The sequence below is a fragment of the Diabrotica virgifera genome, chromosome 5 (genome assembly GCF_917563875.1).
Source record: "Diabrotica virgifera virgifera chromosome 5, PGI_DIABVI_V3a".
Lineage (NCBI taxonomy): Eukaryota > Metazoa > Arthropoda > Insecta > Coleoptera > Chrysomelidae > Diabrotica > Diabrotica virgifera.
In genome coordinates, this window is record NC_065447.1 from 53526933 (window position 1) to 53541507 (window position 14575).

At 32.9% G+C, this 14575-nt stretch overlaps 1 protein-coding gene across 1 annotated transcript in view; it reads left to right on the forward strand.

Annotated features, from left to right (window-relative positions):
• LOC126885747 (uncharacterized) overlaps positions 1-14575 on the forward strand; it is a 162582-nt gene continuing 148007 nt past the window's right edge. The window contains exon 1 of the mRNA XM_050652527.1: positions 1-285. The gene's annotated coding sequence lies outside the window, so the exon portion shown is untranslated. The remainder of the gene's footprint in view (positions 286-14575) is intronic.

The following is a 14575-nucleotide window of genomic DNA, read 5'->3' on the forward strand; positions in this document are numbered from 1 at the left end:
ATCTAGAATCAGTAATCACAGTTTATTTTCATTTTCTCTCATTTTATCTTTCTCGTTTGACTGGAATTCAAAAACGTAATAAACTATAAACTAATCTACGACGCCGGTACAACGTGTTCTGTGTTTTTAATTTTAGGTTTTAGCTCAAACTCAAAGTGATTGTTTTTCTTTCTATTAAAATAGTTAAACAAAATAAGGCTCAACAAGTGATGTAGATTAAAACGTTTCGTTTTTGTTAACGTTGTTGAAAAGTTTTTATATCTTAAGAAGAATTGACTAATTTTAGTAAGTACCTAATGACCTAATTTCATTTTCGTTTCTAAAGTCGCATAAATATTGTTTACTTTTTAATTCAAGTCATCCTGCATTGTACTTTATAAGGCATTTTAGTATTACCAGTAAATCTTGGATATACTAAAAGTACTTCTCACTCAATTGTATCATAATATTGCCGTGCTTAGCCAAAACGCCGTATCTACAGAGACATCACATTTGAGTAAAATTGATTTTTGTTCGAAGTATTCCTATACATTTACACAGGATACAGCATAAGATGCAGTGTGTTTCATGTGTTTTGGCTTAACTTTAACTTACATCATTTTTAGTAAGCAAATAAGATAGATATGCACATTGGGGTTAGAAAGAAGTAAAAATTTAATTTTTTCAGATTTTTGCAGATACAGCGTTTTTGCTAAGCAGGGCAGAATATTAATCAGCAATGTGTTTTAACAAAGTTAATGTGTGGTATATTGGCAATGATTCCAGTTATTTAGGTCCCACTTGATTACTCTTTCTTTTACCCAAAAGACATTGATATTGATAGATGATCAGTCTAATCAAATACAAAAATACACTGACCTTAAAAAAATACTGACACTAATGTACTCATCTCCAAGAAATTAACGTAAATTTCCTAAATCTGTTGTCTGATTTGCATGATTTTTTTAATGTTATATCCTTATTCTTTAACACTCTCAAGTCCGGCGACACAACACATGTTCACACTATTTTCAATCAGGTGCCACCGACACTACTACTGTGTTCACGTTTCAACAATTTTCCAATGACTGTATAAAAGTGGCACATGAGACAAATATCTGATATTGGCCTGGTGCTGAAAGTGTTAAGAAAGTCGCTGTAATAATGTTGCTAGACAGGTGTAATTTGTCATTGTATATTGTGTGTACCAAAGATCCGTGTGTCTCAAAGGGTGATGTAGCGTGCTATGTTGGTCTTTCACTATGAGACAAGATCCCAAACCATCAGCTACAATAAAGATCAAGAGTGGCTGATGTAGTAGAGAGAATAACAATACTGAAATGGAACTTGGCAGGTCACGTGGCTCAAATGACAGATAACTTATGTAGTCCACCAACATGTTGATCTAAAACGTTGTCATAGGAATTGGATGCGAGAGGCACAAGATCGAAATAGATGGAAAACTTTGAGGGAGATATATGCCCAGCAGTATACAAGAGAAGATTGAATGATGATGATGATAATGACTGGGTATAACAATCAAACTGTGTTTTTTTCTCAAAGTTAGCAACAACCTGTGGAATATTATGGCATTTATAACATACTGAAATTAAAATCCAAGTATAGTCTCAGGTTTCCTGGACATTTTGTTTTGATTCATTCGCTTATGTTGGATAATAAAAAAGTTAGGCACTTTAATAACTAGCCATGTTTTTCATAAAATATATCCTCATTTTCTTCTTAGTTTAATAAACAAGCCGAAAGTAGGCTATGAGAAATTAACAATTTGATAAATGTCAAATTGTTAATTTATTAAATTGTCAAGTCGCTCACTGATTTCTATAGTGGCACAACCTCAAAAATGAAGTTCTGAGATAATTGACCATGAAGTTTCGTGACATAAAATACCATTCAAAATTACAATTTATGGATTAGAGGTAGACAGGAGAAACCAAATACTTGTCAATAAATGTACATATTACTTTTTTTCCATTGTATGAATTTCGAGAACTTTGATATACATATGCCAGTATTGAATTCAAGTTTTATAGTGTTTTGACAAAGATGGTCGGTCATAAGTAGTGGCATAAAAAGTTCATAAAATAAACGTTTTTATTTTTTAATTTGTTAATCATGTTTTTATTCGAAATAAAGATATACAGTAGAACCCCGATTATCCGTGTGCGGTTTATCCAGGCTGCGGATTATCCGTGCTATGATTTTGTATTACTTAAATTGCATTTTTGATGGTTTATCAAAATAGCGTCACTGTAAATCACTCGACGGAAACTCTATATGTGGAGAGGGAGACTCATAATGAAAGATTTATTTTTTCTGTAGTCTTTTTATGGTAGGTATATATGTACAGTCGGAAAAATGAAAGAATACCCATGAACGAACATATAAAACACGCTGTATTTTCCTGGCACCGTGTCAGAAAGAAAATTGTCGAGTGCAAGTACATGTAACAATAATTATTACATGTACTTGCGCTGACCAATTTTTTGTGTGACACGGTGACAGGAAAATACAGCGTGTTTTATATGTTCGTTCATGGGTATTCTTTCATTTTACCTACTGTATGTATGGATATACATACATATGTATTATAATAAGAAATAAATGTTCGGATTATCTGTGCTTTTCAATTATCCGTGCCAACGTCCGGTCCTGAGGAGCAGGGATAGTCGGGGTTCTACTGTACTATATGAACACAACAATATTTTTCTTACTAATAACTAGAAAAGAATTTTAAAATGATTATCAGTTATAGAAAAACTTTGTTTATAGAAACAAGAATAAAAACGTGGAATGTAAGTTGATGTAAAATTCACTTTGACTTTTATTAATTATTGCATTATATTGAATAAGATAAATTAGATCTTCATACTTTTTTCTGGAAATTGGAATTTTATTTTGATAGACCCTATTAATTTCAATGTCTTTAAAAGAGAATATTTTGTTAGGATTTATGGTTCGTATTTCTTTGAATAAGTTGACCATTTTAAAATAAAATTCATTAAAGGAAGTTTTATACAGGAAAATGCTATGATTATCCTTTTCGATTTCCAGTATTGAAACATCACTTAAGAAAGACTTCTCTCTAAAGTCCTAAAGTATCTAATACATAAAGTCGAAATGAAAAACTTTGCACACCCTTACTTTTGTACCTTGTTTAGGGACAAAAGCATTGTTATTGGTATTAAAACAAGTATTACAGATAAAATAAAAAGCATTGTTATTGGTTCTTCCACCACTCTTTGCTACATTAACCTGTTCCATCAATGCAATTATAATGTTTAGCTGATTGGAAATGTCTCCCAAATTCCAGTATAACTTAAAAACGCTCGTCTCTCTTCTTCTGTGCATATCCGGTACATGTTTGCCTACATTTTGTGATGTCCCACGGATCTTTAACTGGTCTGGCTGCAACGTCTATCTTCCTGTTGTACATTCTACATTTGATAAGATTGTCCAGAGTTTCAGAGGCCTTTAATTCTGTTTTGTATCCACCTCTTACATTCTTCTTCTTGTTACATTCTGAGTGAAATATAAGAAAAAGTAAACCTATGCTGACACAACTTTGTTCGTTCGTGGCATAAGGTAAAGTATTTAAATTAAAGTAAATTCTATACCGACACAATCTTATTTTGGTGACAAAAAGAGTATGTTTTTGCCAAAAAATTCATTCCATACTAGCACAACTTTTAATGTGCCGGTATAGACTAAAAAATAAGATATTTTTATTGAAGGTTATAAAAATTAAAAAGTGGCATAACATTAGTTTTATGAAAATGTGCCGGTATTCCATGTAGAAGCAACACAAACACACCTAAAGTCAACGTCATATTAAATATGTGACGGTATAGTGCTGCCGCTCGAGAGAAATGGAGGGAAATATGCACGTGGTACAACTCTATCTAGGGGATTCTATGCAAGCTACCTTTATGTCGGTTTCTTTCAATTATAAAGTGAAATTTCGTGATTTTTAGGTAGTGGTTATCACAAAACACCATTTTCTGAAAATGTGCCACTATAGAACTCAGTGAGCGAAGTATCAAGTATGTATCCTTTCACTGTTTAACCCGGCATTGGTCGCTAGGCAGGTTGTTACGCAAGTGGTCGTGCGTGAGATTTTCTCTCACATATCCAACTTTTGCCTTTCTTTAAAAAATTTTACAAAAAAGATGAAGTTTCATCAACGATAAAGCCATTTGCTTTAAAAAGACACGACGTTTTTCTGTTTTATTATTATCTTTATATAAAATGTGACTATTGATGCCGCCAATATTTAACATTGAAAAATATATGGTAAGTGACCATCTACAACTAACCTGTGAAACAGAATATAGGATTTTCATATCATCGACCACATCCACGGCGCCTTTTATTACATCATAAAAGGATATTATTTTAGGTTTTAAGGAGAAAAATAAAATTAATTTTTATACACAGTTGGTGATGCCGGTGGTCGCTTGATGAGAGAATCTCTCACATGAAGCGCACTGACTCAACAATAAGGTGATACTGAGAAAACTGAGCCACTATCTGAGCAGACGAGTCTATTAGATTGTCGAAGGAGGATAGTTAGGAACTGCCACCTAAAAAAAGAAGATCTGTCCGTGTTGTTAAAGAAATTCCTCCCTAAATAGTGTTGCCTAATAATAAACGTACAATACTCTTTTTTACATTGCATGTGGACTTCACCCACTGTTGACTGACAACTGAAGAGATATATGCAGTAGCAATTCAAAATCTCCACTACAACCAGAGTTACAGGAAGTTATTTACATGGCCGGTCTCACACACCGTGTGCGAGTAATGGAGGGTTAAACAGAAAGTTTTCGCAGTCGTCATTATTCCAGTTTACTTGTGCTAGGGCAAATAGCAATCTAACTGCAGTGGTTTGTAATTGGGCCTGTAGGTGATCTTCAAATACACAAGTCATGTGCTACAAGACGTCTCCTAACAGTACCAATGCTGGGTTGGATATTATGAACAGCACTAAGTTCCGTTAAAAGATTCATTGACATAATATAATAAAATAGTTTTGAACTACAGTAGTAAATCGAGGTCTACCTTATCTGGTTTGTTCATTTCTCTAAAGCGTTAAACAATATGGAAAATTGATGTATGTAAAACTCCCAACCCCTGACTGACCATGATAGGTAGTTACGGTCACTGCTTGAACACACTCAGCAAGGGTCAAAGTCCTTGTAGCACTTTCCATTTCCACCAAACAACAAAAAAAAATTACGGCCTTTATTGAAACTTCCATAAATCCACCGATTTTCACAACAAACCAGATAGACTACAGGCCCATGTCCAAAATGGATGGGTCATATGAACCACAAGGTGACGTATATAGGACGATATAAGAGCATAAAATAATAAGATTCAGCACTATGCCGTCACTTGTAAGCAGTCCAACTTAGTGCTGGTGAGAATTCAAAAGTGCAGGTAGAGTGGGTACATTTTGGTCATATATTTTTGTACGGCATTTTTACCATCGATAGATCCGTGAAAAATAATAAGAAAGCGCGCAGTGCCGTACAAAAATGGCGAGCCACAAAGTTGGTAAATTTTTTTGATTTTCTGACAATTTCCAGGATAAATTTGGTCATTTGATTCTGTACGGCATCAGTTTCATACTGTTTCAATACAACTTCTAATCCATTATTCCGCAACGCCGTACAAAAATCATGCGACAATGGGAAAAAATCGAGGGTTGCAATCCCCTCTCTTTCTGTGGTCCGGGGGGTGATTTGAAAAAGTACGGCTTCGGTTCCAAACCATTATCTAGCACTCAAAAGTACTATTATAAATATTGCCGTCAAAAAATTATAGTTCATTTGAATGTATATTAATATAATTATCTTAATTTCATGGTATACTTGATTTATAAAGTTATAAAATCATTTGACTCTGTACGGCAACTTTTTTTTAACATGATATTGTAAAATACAATTTTTATATAGTATTTCCGTTCAAAAGAAGCTATTCTAAAAAAAATTATTGAAAATATAAAAAACAGAAATTTTTTAAATTATTGCAAAATTTAAATATTCACAGATTAATAAAATATTGCAATTTTCTACATTTTTCCCTGGTTTTTAAATAGTATTAAGATAAATAAATTAGGAAAAAATGATGCCGTACATTTTAATGCAGACCATTATATCTTTTTAGGCTGATGAAAATAACGCTACTAGACTAAGAGCCTCTATAGATGAAATTTCTTAATCATTTTAGACACGATGGGACTCTATAACTTAAATAGTAGATCCTAAAAGAAAAGGTTTGAACACAGTGCCGTCACTTTTCAGTAGCACATGCGTCGACAGTGGCGCATCAAACTTTCCACTTATGGACGGGATAAATAAATTAAAAGTTACCCTCCCTTACTAACAGAAATCAATTTTTTTTATTTTTTAAGTTCTATGTGATTAACAAATAAGATTCAGCTTAATTTTAACCCATCACCCCCTTCCCCCTGCCCCCACTATCAAAAACTTAATTTTTTGCTTTTATTTTTTTTTGCTGGGATGCATTCAATTTTAAAATTTCAATGAATATAATAGAATTTCAATTAAGATGAATCTTATGTCTTAATCACATAGAATTTAAATAAATGAAAAAAATTGAATTCTGGTAGTGAGGGAGGGTATTTTTAATTTATGTATCCCGTCCATAAGTGGCAAGTTTGATGCGCCACTGTCGACGCATGTGCCACTGAAAAGTGACTTAAAATTTTTCGCGAGCTGCAACTAAACAATTATTTAAAAAGTGTAAACAGGGTATCAAATTCTTCTCTCACTGTTTGGATTTCACAAATTTTAAAGTGAAATAACATGGTTCACATCGTTTTTTTAAATATGCAAATAATTCTACAATCAGCCTTTACTAATAATTCAGGATACTTCGATTCATCATCATCCTTCCATCTTTTTGTGGGACGGCCTACTGATCTTCTACCTTATGGATATTCTTGAGCTAGAGTTGATTTCATGTAATCGAATGAACTATCTTTCAGTAAAGTCGTCCCAGGAACGCAACTCATACATATTGGCAATATCATTTTAAAGTCTTCTATTTTAAAATTTAAAATGTCTGAATTGCCGATATAAATGAGTCAGATTAAATTAAATTATTAGAAGAATTTTTTACTAAGCAACAACATTTAGCTTTAGTTTATTAATATTTTGTATTTTAACAACGACGTCCGATGTGGACGTCGAAACGTTAATATAATCATTTTTTTAGTTAAATTGTGGCTTATTTCCCATTTAGAATAGTTGATCTTCTTCCGTCTCTCAAAAACCCTATCTTTAATACTCTGTCTTCCTCTGATCTTACTACATGACCTGCCCATCTTATACGCTTAGCTTTTATATGTCTGACGATGTTTTCAGTACCATATACAGACATCAATTTAGTTTTGCGGCGTCTATATATGCCTATATGTATGCACAATATTATTGTTGTCTGATATAACGAGATCCGCTTATAACGAGGTAATTAGTCCGCCATTTCAGTTCTCGTTATAGAGGGAGTCTACTGTATATTTAATGACTGAACACAGACAGCGCAGGATTTGTCAAATGTCATGTTCCACGATGCACGAAAGTAGCGCTTCGCACGTAAATTCGAAAATCCTAATGCGAATTTTTCCCCTACAAACCTTTGGACCAACGAAAATGTACGGCATGTGAAAAAATATTATCTATGCATAAAATACTTTCAAAATAAATTAATTTGATGTTGTTTCAAATCACCCCCCGGACCACGGAAAAAGAGGGGATTTCAACCCTCGTTTTTTTCCACTTGTCGCATGATTTTTGTACGGCGTTGCGGAATAATGGATTAGAAGTTGTATTGAAACAGTATGAAACTGATGCCGTACAGAATCAAGTGACCAAATTTACCCTGGAAATTGTCAGAAAATCAAAAAAATTTACCAACTTTGTGGCTCGCCATTTTTGTACGGCACTGCGCGCTTTCTTATTATTTTTCATGGATCTATCTATGGTAAAAATGCCGTACAAAAATATATGACCAAAATATACCCACTCTACCTGCACTTTTGAATTCTCACCAGCACTCAGTTGGACTGCTGACAAGTGACGGCATAGTGCTGAATCTTATTATTTTATGCTCTTATATCGTCCTATATACGTCACCTGGTGGTTCATATGACCCATCCATTTTGGACATGGGCCTGTAGTCTAAGATGCTTTTTGACTGTTAACAATTTGACATTAAATGTCAAATTACCAAATTGTTAATTTCTCATAGCCTAATTTAGGTTTGTTTATTAAACTAAGCAGAAAATGAGGATATATTGATGAAAAACATGGCTAGTTGTTTAAGTACTTAACTTTTTTATTATCCAACATAAGCGAATGACTCAAAAAACAAAATGTTAAGCAAACCTGTAGCTATAGTTGGGTTTTAATTACAGTATTTTATAAATGCTAGAATATTCCACAGGCTGTTGCAAGCTTTGAGAGAAAAACAGAGTTTGATTGGTACACCTGGTAGACAATGATAAGTTACAGATAAGATATAATAAAAATTACTCCAATCGAACAATAGATTTCTTGGAGAAGTGTACATTCTTGTAACCAACTTTTAATACATATAAAAATGTCATAATCAGAACATAAAGTAGGACTAATAAGATCTTGAATTTTTTTACGAAGTCCTCTGGTGTTCTGACAATAAGCATGTAATGGGAATGAAATTAGTTCTTTCCTTCTTTCGTGAATGATTCTATTTTTGGTACACCATTTCTGTATTTTATGGTAATATCTTTTTCACCTTTAATTTGTCTGTCTTTTAAGTCTTTCCAAGCTTTACTAAACATATCCCTTTGTATATTTGTTTGATCACTCTTTATTTTGATTGTTATGAGACTTAGTATCTGTGTTCTTCCCTACTTGAAGCAATTTTATTAAATCATCCATTGCTTCATCCTTTCCTATTTATTTGCTTCATAATTTTCTCAACTTTGGCTCTGCCTTGTTGGATCATATTATCTTCGATATTCAAAGAATTGAATATCAACATATAACATTGTTAGATTTTATAATTCTCTCATTTATTGCTATGAACATTTCTTCAAATGGCAAACTTGACACATTGGAGTTGCATTTCAGTTCATCAATAGTTTTCATTAGATTACAAATCTGATTATCCTTTCCGTGTAAGGATTTTTTTTTTTTTTTTTTTTTTTTTTTTTTTTTTTTTTTTTTATTATCAGCATCAACCACTTTGGGTTATTAGCTGTACTGTCATTAATACATGGTTACTTAAATCTAATAACATTTTGACTATTACATAAGTTCACATTTAGGTAACAATATAATTTACAAATTAAGAATTATAAAATGTTAACAGTGGTTATAGTTTGCTTAAAACATTAATGTCTTTCAAATAATTAAACAAATGTGTAAGCTTACAGTGTGATCCTAAGACTGCTTTTATATTGAGAGGTATGGAGTGTTTTTGTCTTTCATTAAGATATTTAGGACACTCTATTAATATATGTGTTACATTGATGTCGCAATTACACAGGTCACAAATAGGGCGATTTGACTTAGAGATTAGGTAGCTGTGAGTAAGTCTGCTATGCCCTATGCGTAAACGATTTAGCTTCACAAACAGCTGGCGATTTAGGTCTATCTCACACCAAGGTTCAATTGAGGGCTTTATTGTGTGTAGAGATGATTGTGAAAGATTCCATTCGTTTTCCCATTTGTTTAACACTTTTTCTTTAAGGAATGGTTTGTAATCGGAAACAGGCACTAAGTTCACTAACACTGAAGACGCACTGTGTATTGCTTCTCTGGCATGGAAATCTGCTTTTTCGTTTCCTTGAAGTCCAATGTGTGATGGAACCCATATAAAGCTTACTTGCTGCATCGTGTTCTTCAGTAAATGTAATTGTTCTTTTATTAAAATACTTATAGGATTACTTGTATATAACTGTTCTATCGTATGTAATGCACTGAGTGAGTCGGTAATTATGACAGATTTTGGAATTTTTTGAGTACGAATGTGAATGAGGGCTTGCAGAATTGAATATAGTTCTCCAGAGTAAATACTGCAAGTGGAAGATAATTTAAATTGTAATATAGTGTTTGAATCTACAACTGCCGATCCCACACCATCAGCAGTCTTAGATGAATCTGTATAAATATAACAATGATCTGGGAAAGAAGCAAGTATGTTGAGAAAAGATTGATTAATTGTTGCATGGGGGGTATCAAGCTTATTGTATTTAGAGAGAGTTAGATCACATATTGCAGGAGGAAAGGTCCAGGGCGGAGGAGTAACTGTATTTGTCTGATTAAAAAATTTTGGGAATTGAATATTATTGAGAGAGAGATATTTTCTGATTCTCTCGTAAAAGGGAGGGTTAGTTCTTTTTTTATTTACATAAGTTGCTTTGAAACGTTCTGCAATAGTGTGGTGGAAAGTGGGATGCGATTCTATTGCATATATGGATGATGCGTAGACTAATGACAAGTACATTCTTCGGAAATTTAAAGGTGGTTCTCCGGTTAAACATTGTAAACTATTAATGGGGCTAGTACAGAATGCTCCTGTGGCTATTCTTAATGCTGTATTTTGTATGACTTCTAGTTGAGCAAGAAGTGTCTTCTTTGCAGATGAGTATACAATTGATCCATAATCGAGTTTGGATCGTACTAGAGATTTGTAAATAAGAATCAAACTTTTACAATCTGAACCCCAATTACGATTGCACAGTGTACGCATTAAATTGAGACCAGATTGACAGGATTGTTTAATGTGCATAATGTGGTACTTCCAAGATAGCTTTTTATCAAAGATCATTCCTAGAAATTTTAAGTGTTCCACATAAGTTAAGTTGTTTCCATATAACTGAAGATCTGGAGTTGTAGACTGCCGTTTTTTTGAAAATAAAATACATTTAGTTTTGGTTGTAGAGAATTGCAATACTACAGCTTTCGACCAGTTTTCAAGGTGATTTAATGCACATTGTAAATTTTTCTGTATAGAAAGAATATTTTTTCCTCTTGAATATATGACTAAATCGTCAGCGTATAATCTCGCTTTAACAAGTTGTGGAAAGTTTTCTAAGATTTTGTTTATTGCTACTAAGAATAGTGTTGAACTAATAACAGATCCCTGAGGTGTTCCATTTGTTTGGTCTTTAGTGCTGGATAGTGTACCATTTATCTTAACCTTAAATTGTCTCTTACTAAGAAAATTTTGAATGAAATATAGCATGTTACCTTTGACGCCCCACTGACTTAGTGTGTTAAGAATGTCGTATCTCCAAGCCATGTCAAACGCTTTTGTTATATCGAAAAAAACCGCAAGACATTCCTGTCCAATTGCAAACGATTCATTTATCTCGGATTCTAGGTCAATTAAATTATCTAAAGTGGATCTGTTCCTGCGAAAGCCGCTTTGTTCATTGATTATTAATTTATTATTTTCCAAAAACCACCTTAGTCTATTATTCACCATTTTTTCCAAGATTTTACACATTGTGTTGGTAAGCGAAATTGGCCTATAGGATTCGGGATCAGTTCGTGGTTTATTTGGTTTTAGTAATGGAACTATTATCGCCTGCGTCCATTTTGTGGGAAACTCATTATTAGTCCAAATTCTGTTGTATAGGTTAAGAAGATATTGTTTTCCATTATCTGGTAGATTTTGTAAGAAACTAACAGGAATATCGTCTGGTCCTGGCGCCGATTTTTTGCTGGTACTTAAAGAGTGATTAAGCTCTTCCATGGTAAATGCTATATTAAGAGGATTATCTTCAATGCAATTAAAATCTATTAATTTATTTTCCAAAATCATCTTGGTATTGATAAATTCTTTAGAAAAGTTGTTATTGCTGGAGTTCATTTCAAATTGTTTTGCTAATAAATCTGCTATTTCGTTATTAGATGTTACTATCTGTTTGTTATTGCATAGAAATGGAATCTTTTTATAGGTATTACTTCCAGATATTTTTCTAACTTTTTCCCATACGGTGCTTATAGGCATAGTGGAATTAATAGAGGACATAAATTCTTGCCAAGATTTTTTTCTGTTCTTTTTAGTTATATATCTAGCTTGAGCCCGTAACTTCTTATATTCTATAGTATTTTCAAGTGTTTTGTGACGTTTCAATTTGTTAAAGGATTTTTTATATTTCTTTATTATATCAGTACACTCTGCGTTCCACCATGGTAATGAATTTCTTTTATGTAGAGTTTGTGTTTTACCTATATGATTTTCACCGGCAAGATGGATTAATGATATAAACGAATTCAAAAGTTCATCTATATGATGATTTTCGGTGACTTCTTTTAAGCTATGGCAGTTCTGTTGAATATACTTTTTGAATAAATACCAATCGGCATTCTTTAGATTCCATTTTGGAATTGGGGTTGTATTAGTATCTTCATAATTACTGTTAAAAGAGACTTTAATAGGATAATGATCACTTCCAAATAAAAACGGAATTACATCCCATGAAAACTTTGCTGACAGTAGAGGATCACATAATGACAGGTCGATAGCTGATGAAGTACCTGTATGAATATTATATCTTGTTGATTGTCCATCATTCAGTACGTTTAGGTTTTTTGAGGTAATTATGTTTTCTAAAATTTTGCCCTTGGAATTTATTCCAAGAGATCCCCATATTGGATTATGGCTGTTAAAATCACCAACGATTATTCTGGGAGTGGGAATCTGATCTAATACATCTGAAATATCTGCTTCTGTGATAGGTAAGTCAGGTGGAATATAAATATTACAGATATTCATTTTTTGTGGAAAGGACACTGATACTCCTACTACTTCTAAATTACTATTGATTACTAATGCTTCTGATTCATATTTTTTGTTAACATACGTAACAACTCCTCCACTAGCGATATTTGCGTTTTCTCGGGAAATTTGGTTTTTATGGAAACAAGAATAATTCTTCATGTCATAACTATGATATCGTTTAAAGTTTGTTTCTTGTAAACATATTATTGATGGTGAGATTATTGAACATAAATGTTTAAGCATTTCTAAACGGGGATAAAACCCGTTAACATTCCATTGTAGTATCGGTTCGAAGATTTTAGTTTATTTCTGGAGCTGAATTTGTCGAACAATCACTATCTTGATAAGCGGGATCGTCTAGCATTTTTTCGATTTTGTTTATTAATTTAGTGCATTTAGTTTTCATGCTTTTTTCTGTAAAATATGGCTTAATTGTTGTTAACATGTAAATAAAGTTGGGTATATCCGTTGTGTATGTTTGTAATAAACTAATGGGATCAGTCGAGCTAGTATAATTTTCAAAAAAGTCAAGTGTTTGTTCATATGTTAAGTTAAAATTATTTGACGTATCGTGAAATACTGTTTTTGTTGGCATCATTATTTCCTGAATTGATCTGGTAGATTCAGTTTGCTTTTTTTGTTTCTTTTTGGTTTGTGTTGGTACTTTAAATTCTTTATTTAATTCTTCAGTGGGAGATGGAGTAGTATTAATTTCCGAAATTGTTCTCTTATTGGTCATTGACTGATCCTTAGATATACAATTAGTTTCCATAATTAATACGGGGGGCATTAAATTAGTATCTGTTTGTTGGTTAAGTGAAGGTTCGGCACTAGAATTACTGACTGGATGATTTGGTTCCATTTCTAGGGGTGATGGAATAGACTTGGGGGATTCTTGTGGTTGTTGTTGTATTGGTTGTTGTTGTACTGGTTGTTGTTGTATTGGTTGTGGTTGTATTGGTTGTTGTTGTATTGGTTGTTGTTGTTGTATTGGTTGTTGTTGTATTGGTTGTTGTTGCATTGGTTGTTGTTGTATTGGTTGTTGTTGTATTGGTTGTTGTTGTATTGGTTGTTGCGGTTGGTGTTGGATATGAGAGGAATCATTTTGTTGATTATGATTTGAACAATTTGCTGCAACGTGACCTGTGTTCTTACAGATAAAACATGAAGGTTTATCTAAACTTAAATATATGCGATACGAAGTTTGATCATATGTCATTAAGAAAGAAGAGGGAAGGTCTATATCTACAAGTGGTTGAATATAAGTTTGTCTTCTAAAACTGAGGACGTGTTGAAATTCTGGAAGTTGACTACCGATTCTAAGGAAGGTTAAAGGTGACATTAATTTAAGACCAAATTTGGTTAACTCATTCTCTATTAGAATATGTGGAATAGAAGGGCAAACACCCGATAGTAACAGTCTTTCGTTTGGAGTTATCAATTTTCGTGCTTTTAGATTTTCGCCTTTAATTGTTATTTCTGCTGGACCGGACATAAATTTTTCCACCAGGGATTCGCTGGAGAGATAAATACATATTCTGTTATTTGATAGCCTTGATGAAAATAAAATATTCCGTGGATGAACAACTTCACCAAGTGCTATTAAGTACTCTTCTATTTTAGTATCAGGTAGCGAATTAAATAAAATTGCTTGCAGCTTTGAAGGAAATTGAATTGAAGAAGCATTGTTAAGCACAGTTTAATATGAGGTTTTGTTTTGAGGTTGTTGATGATCTTCAGTCATGATTGTTGACAAATTAGTTAGGTCGGATCT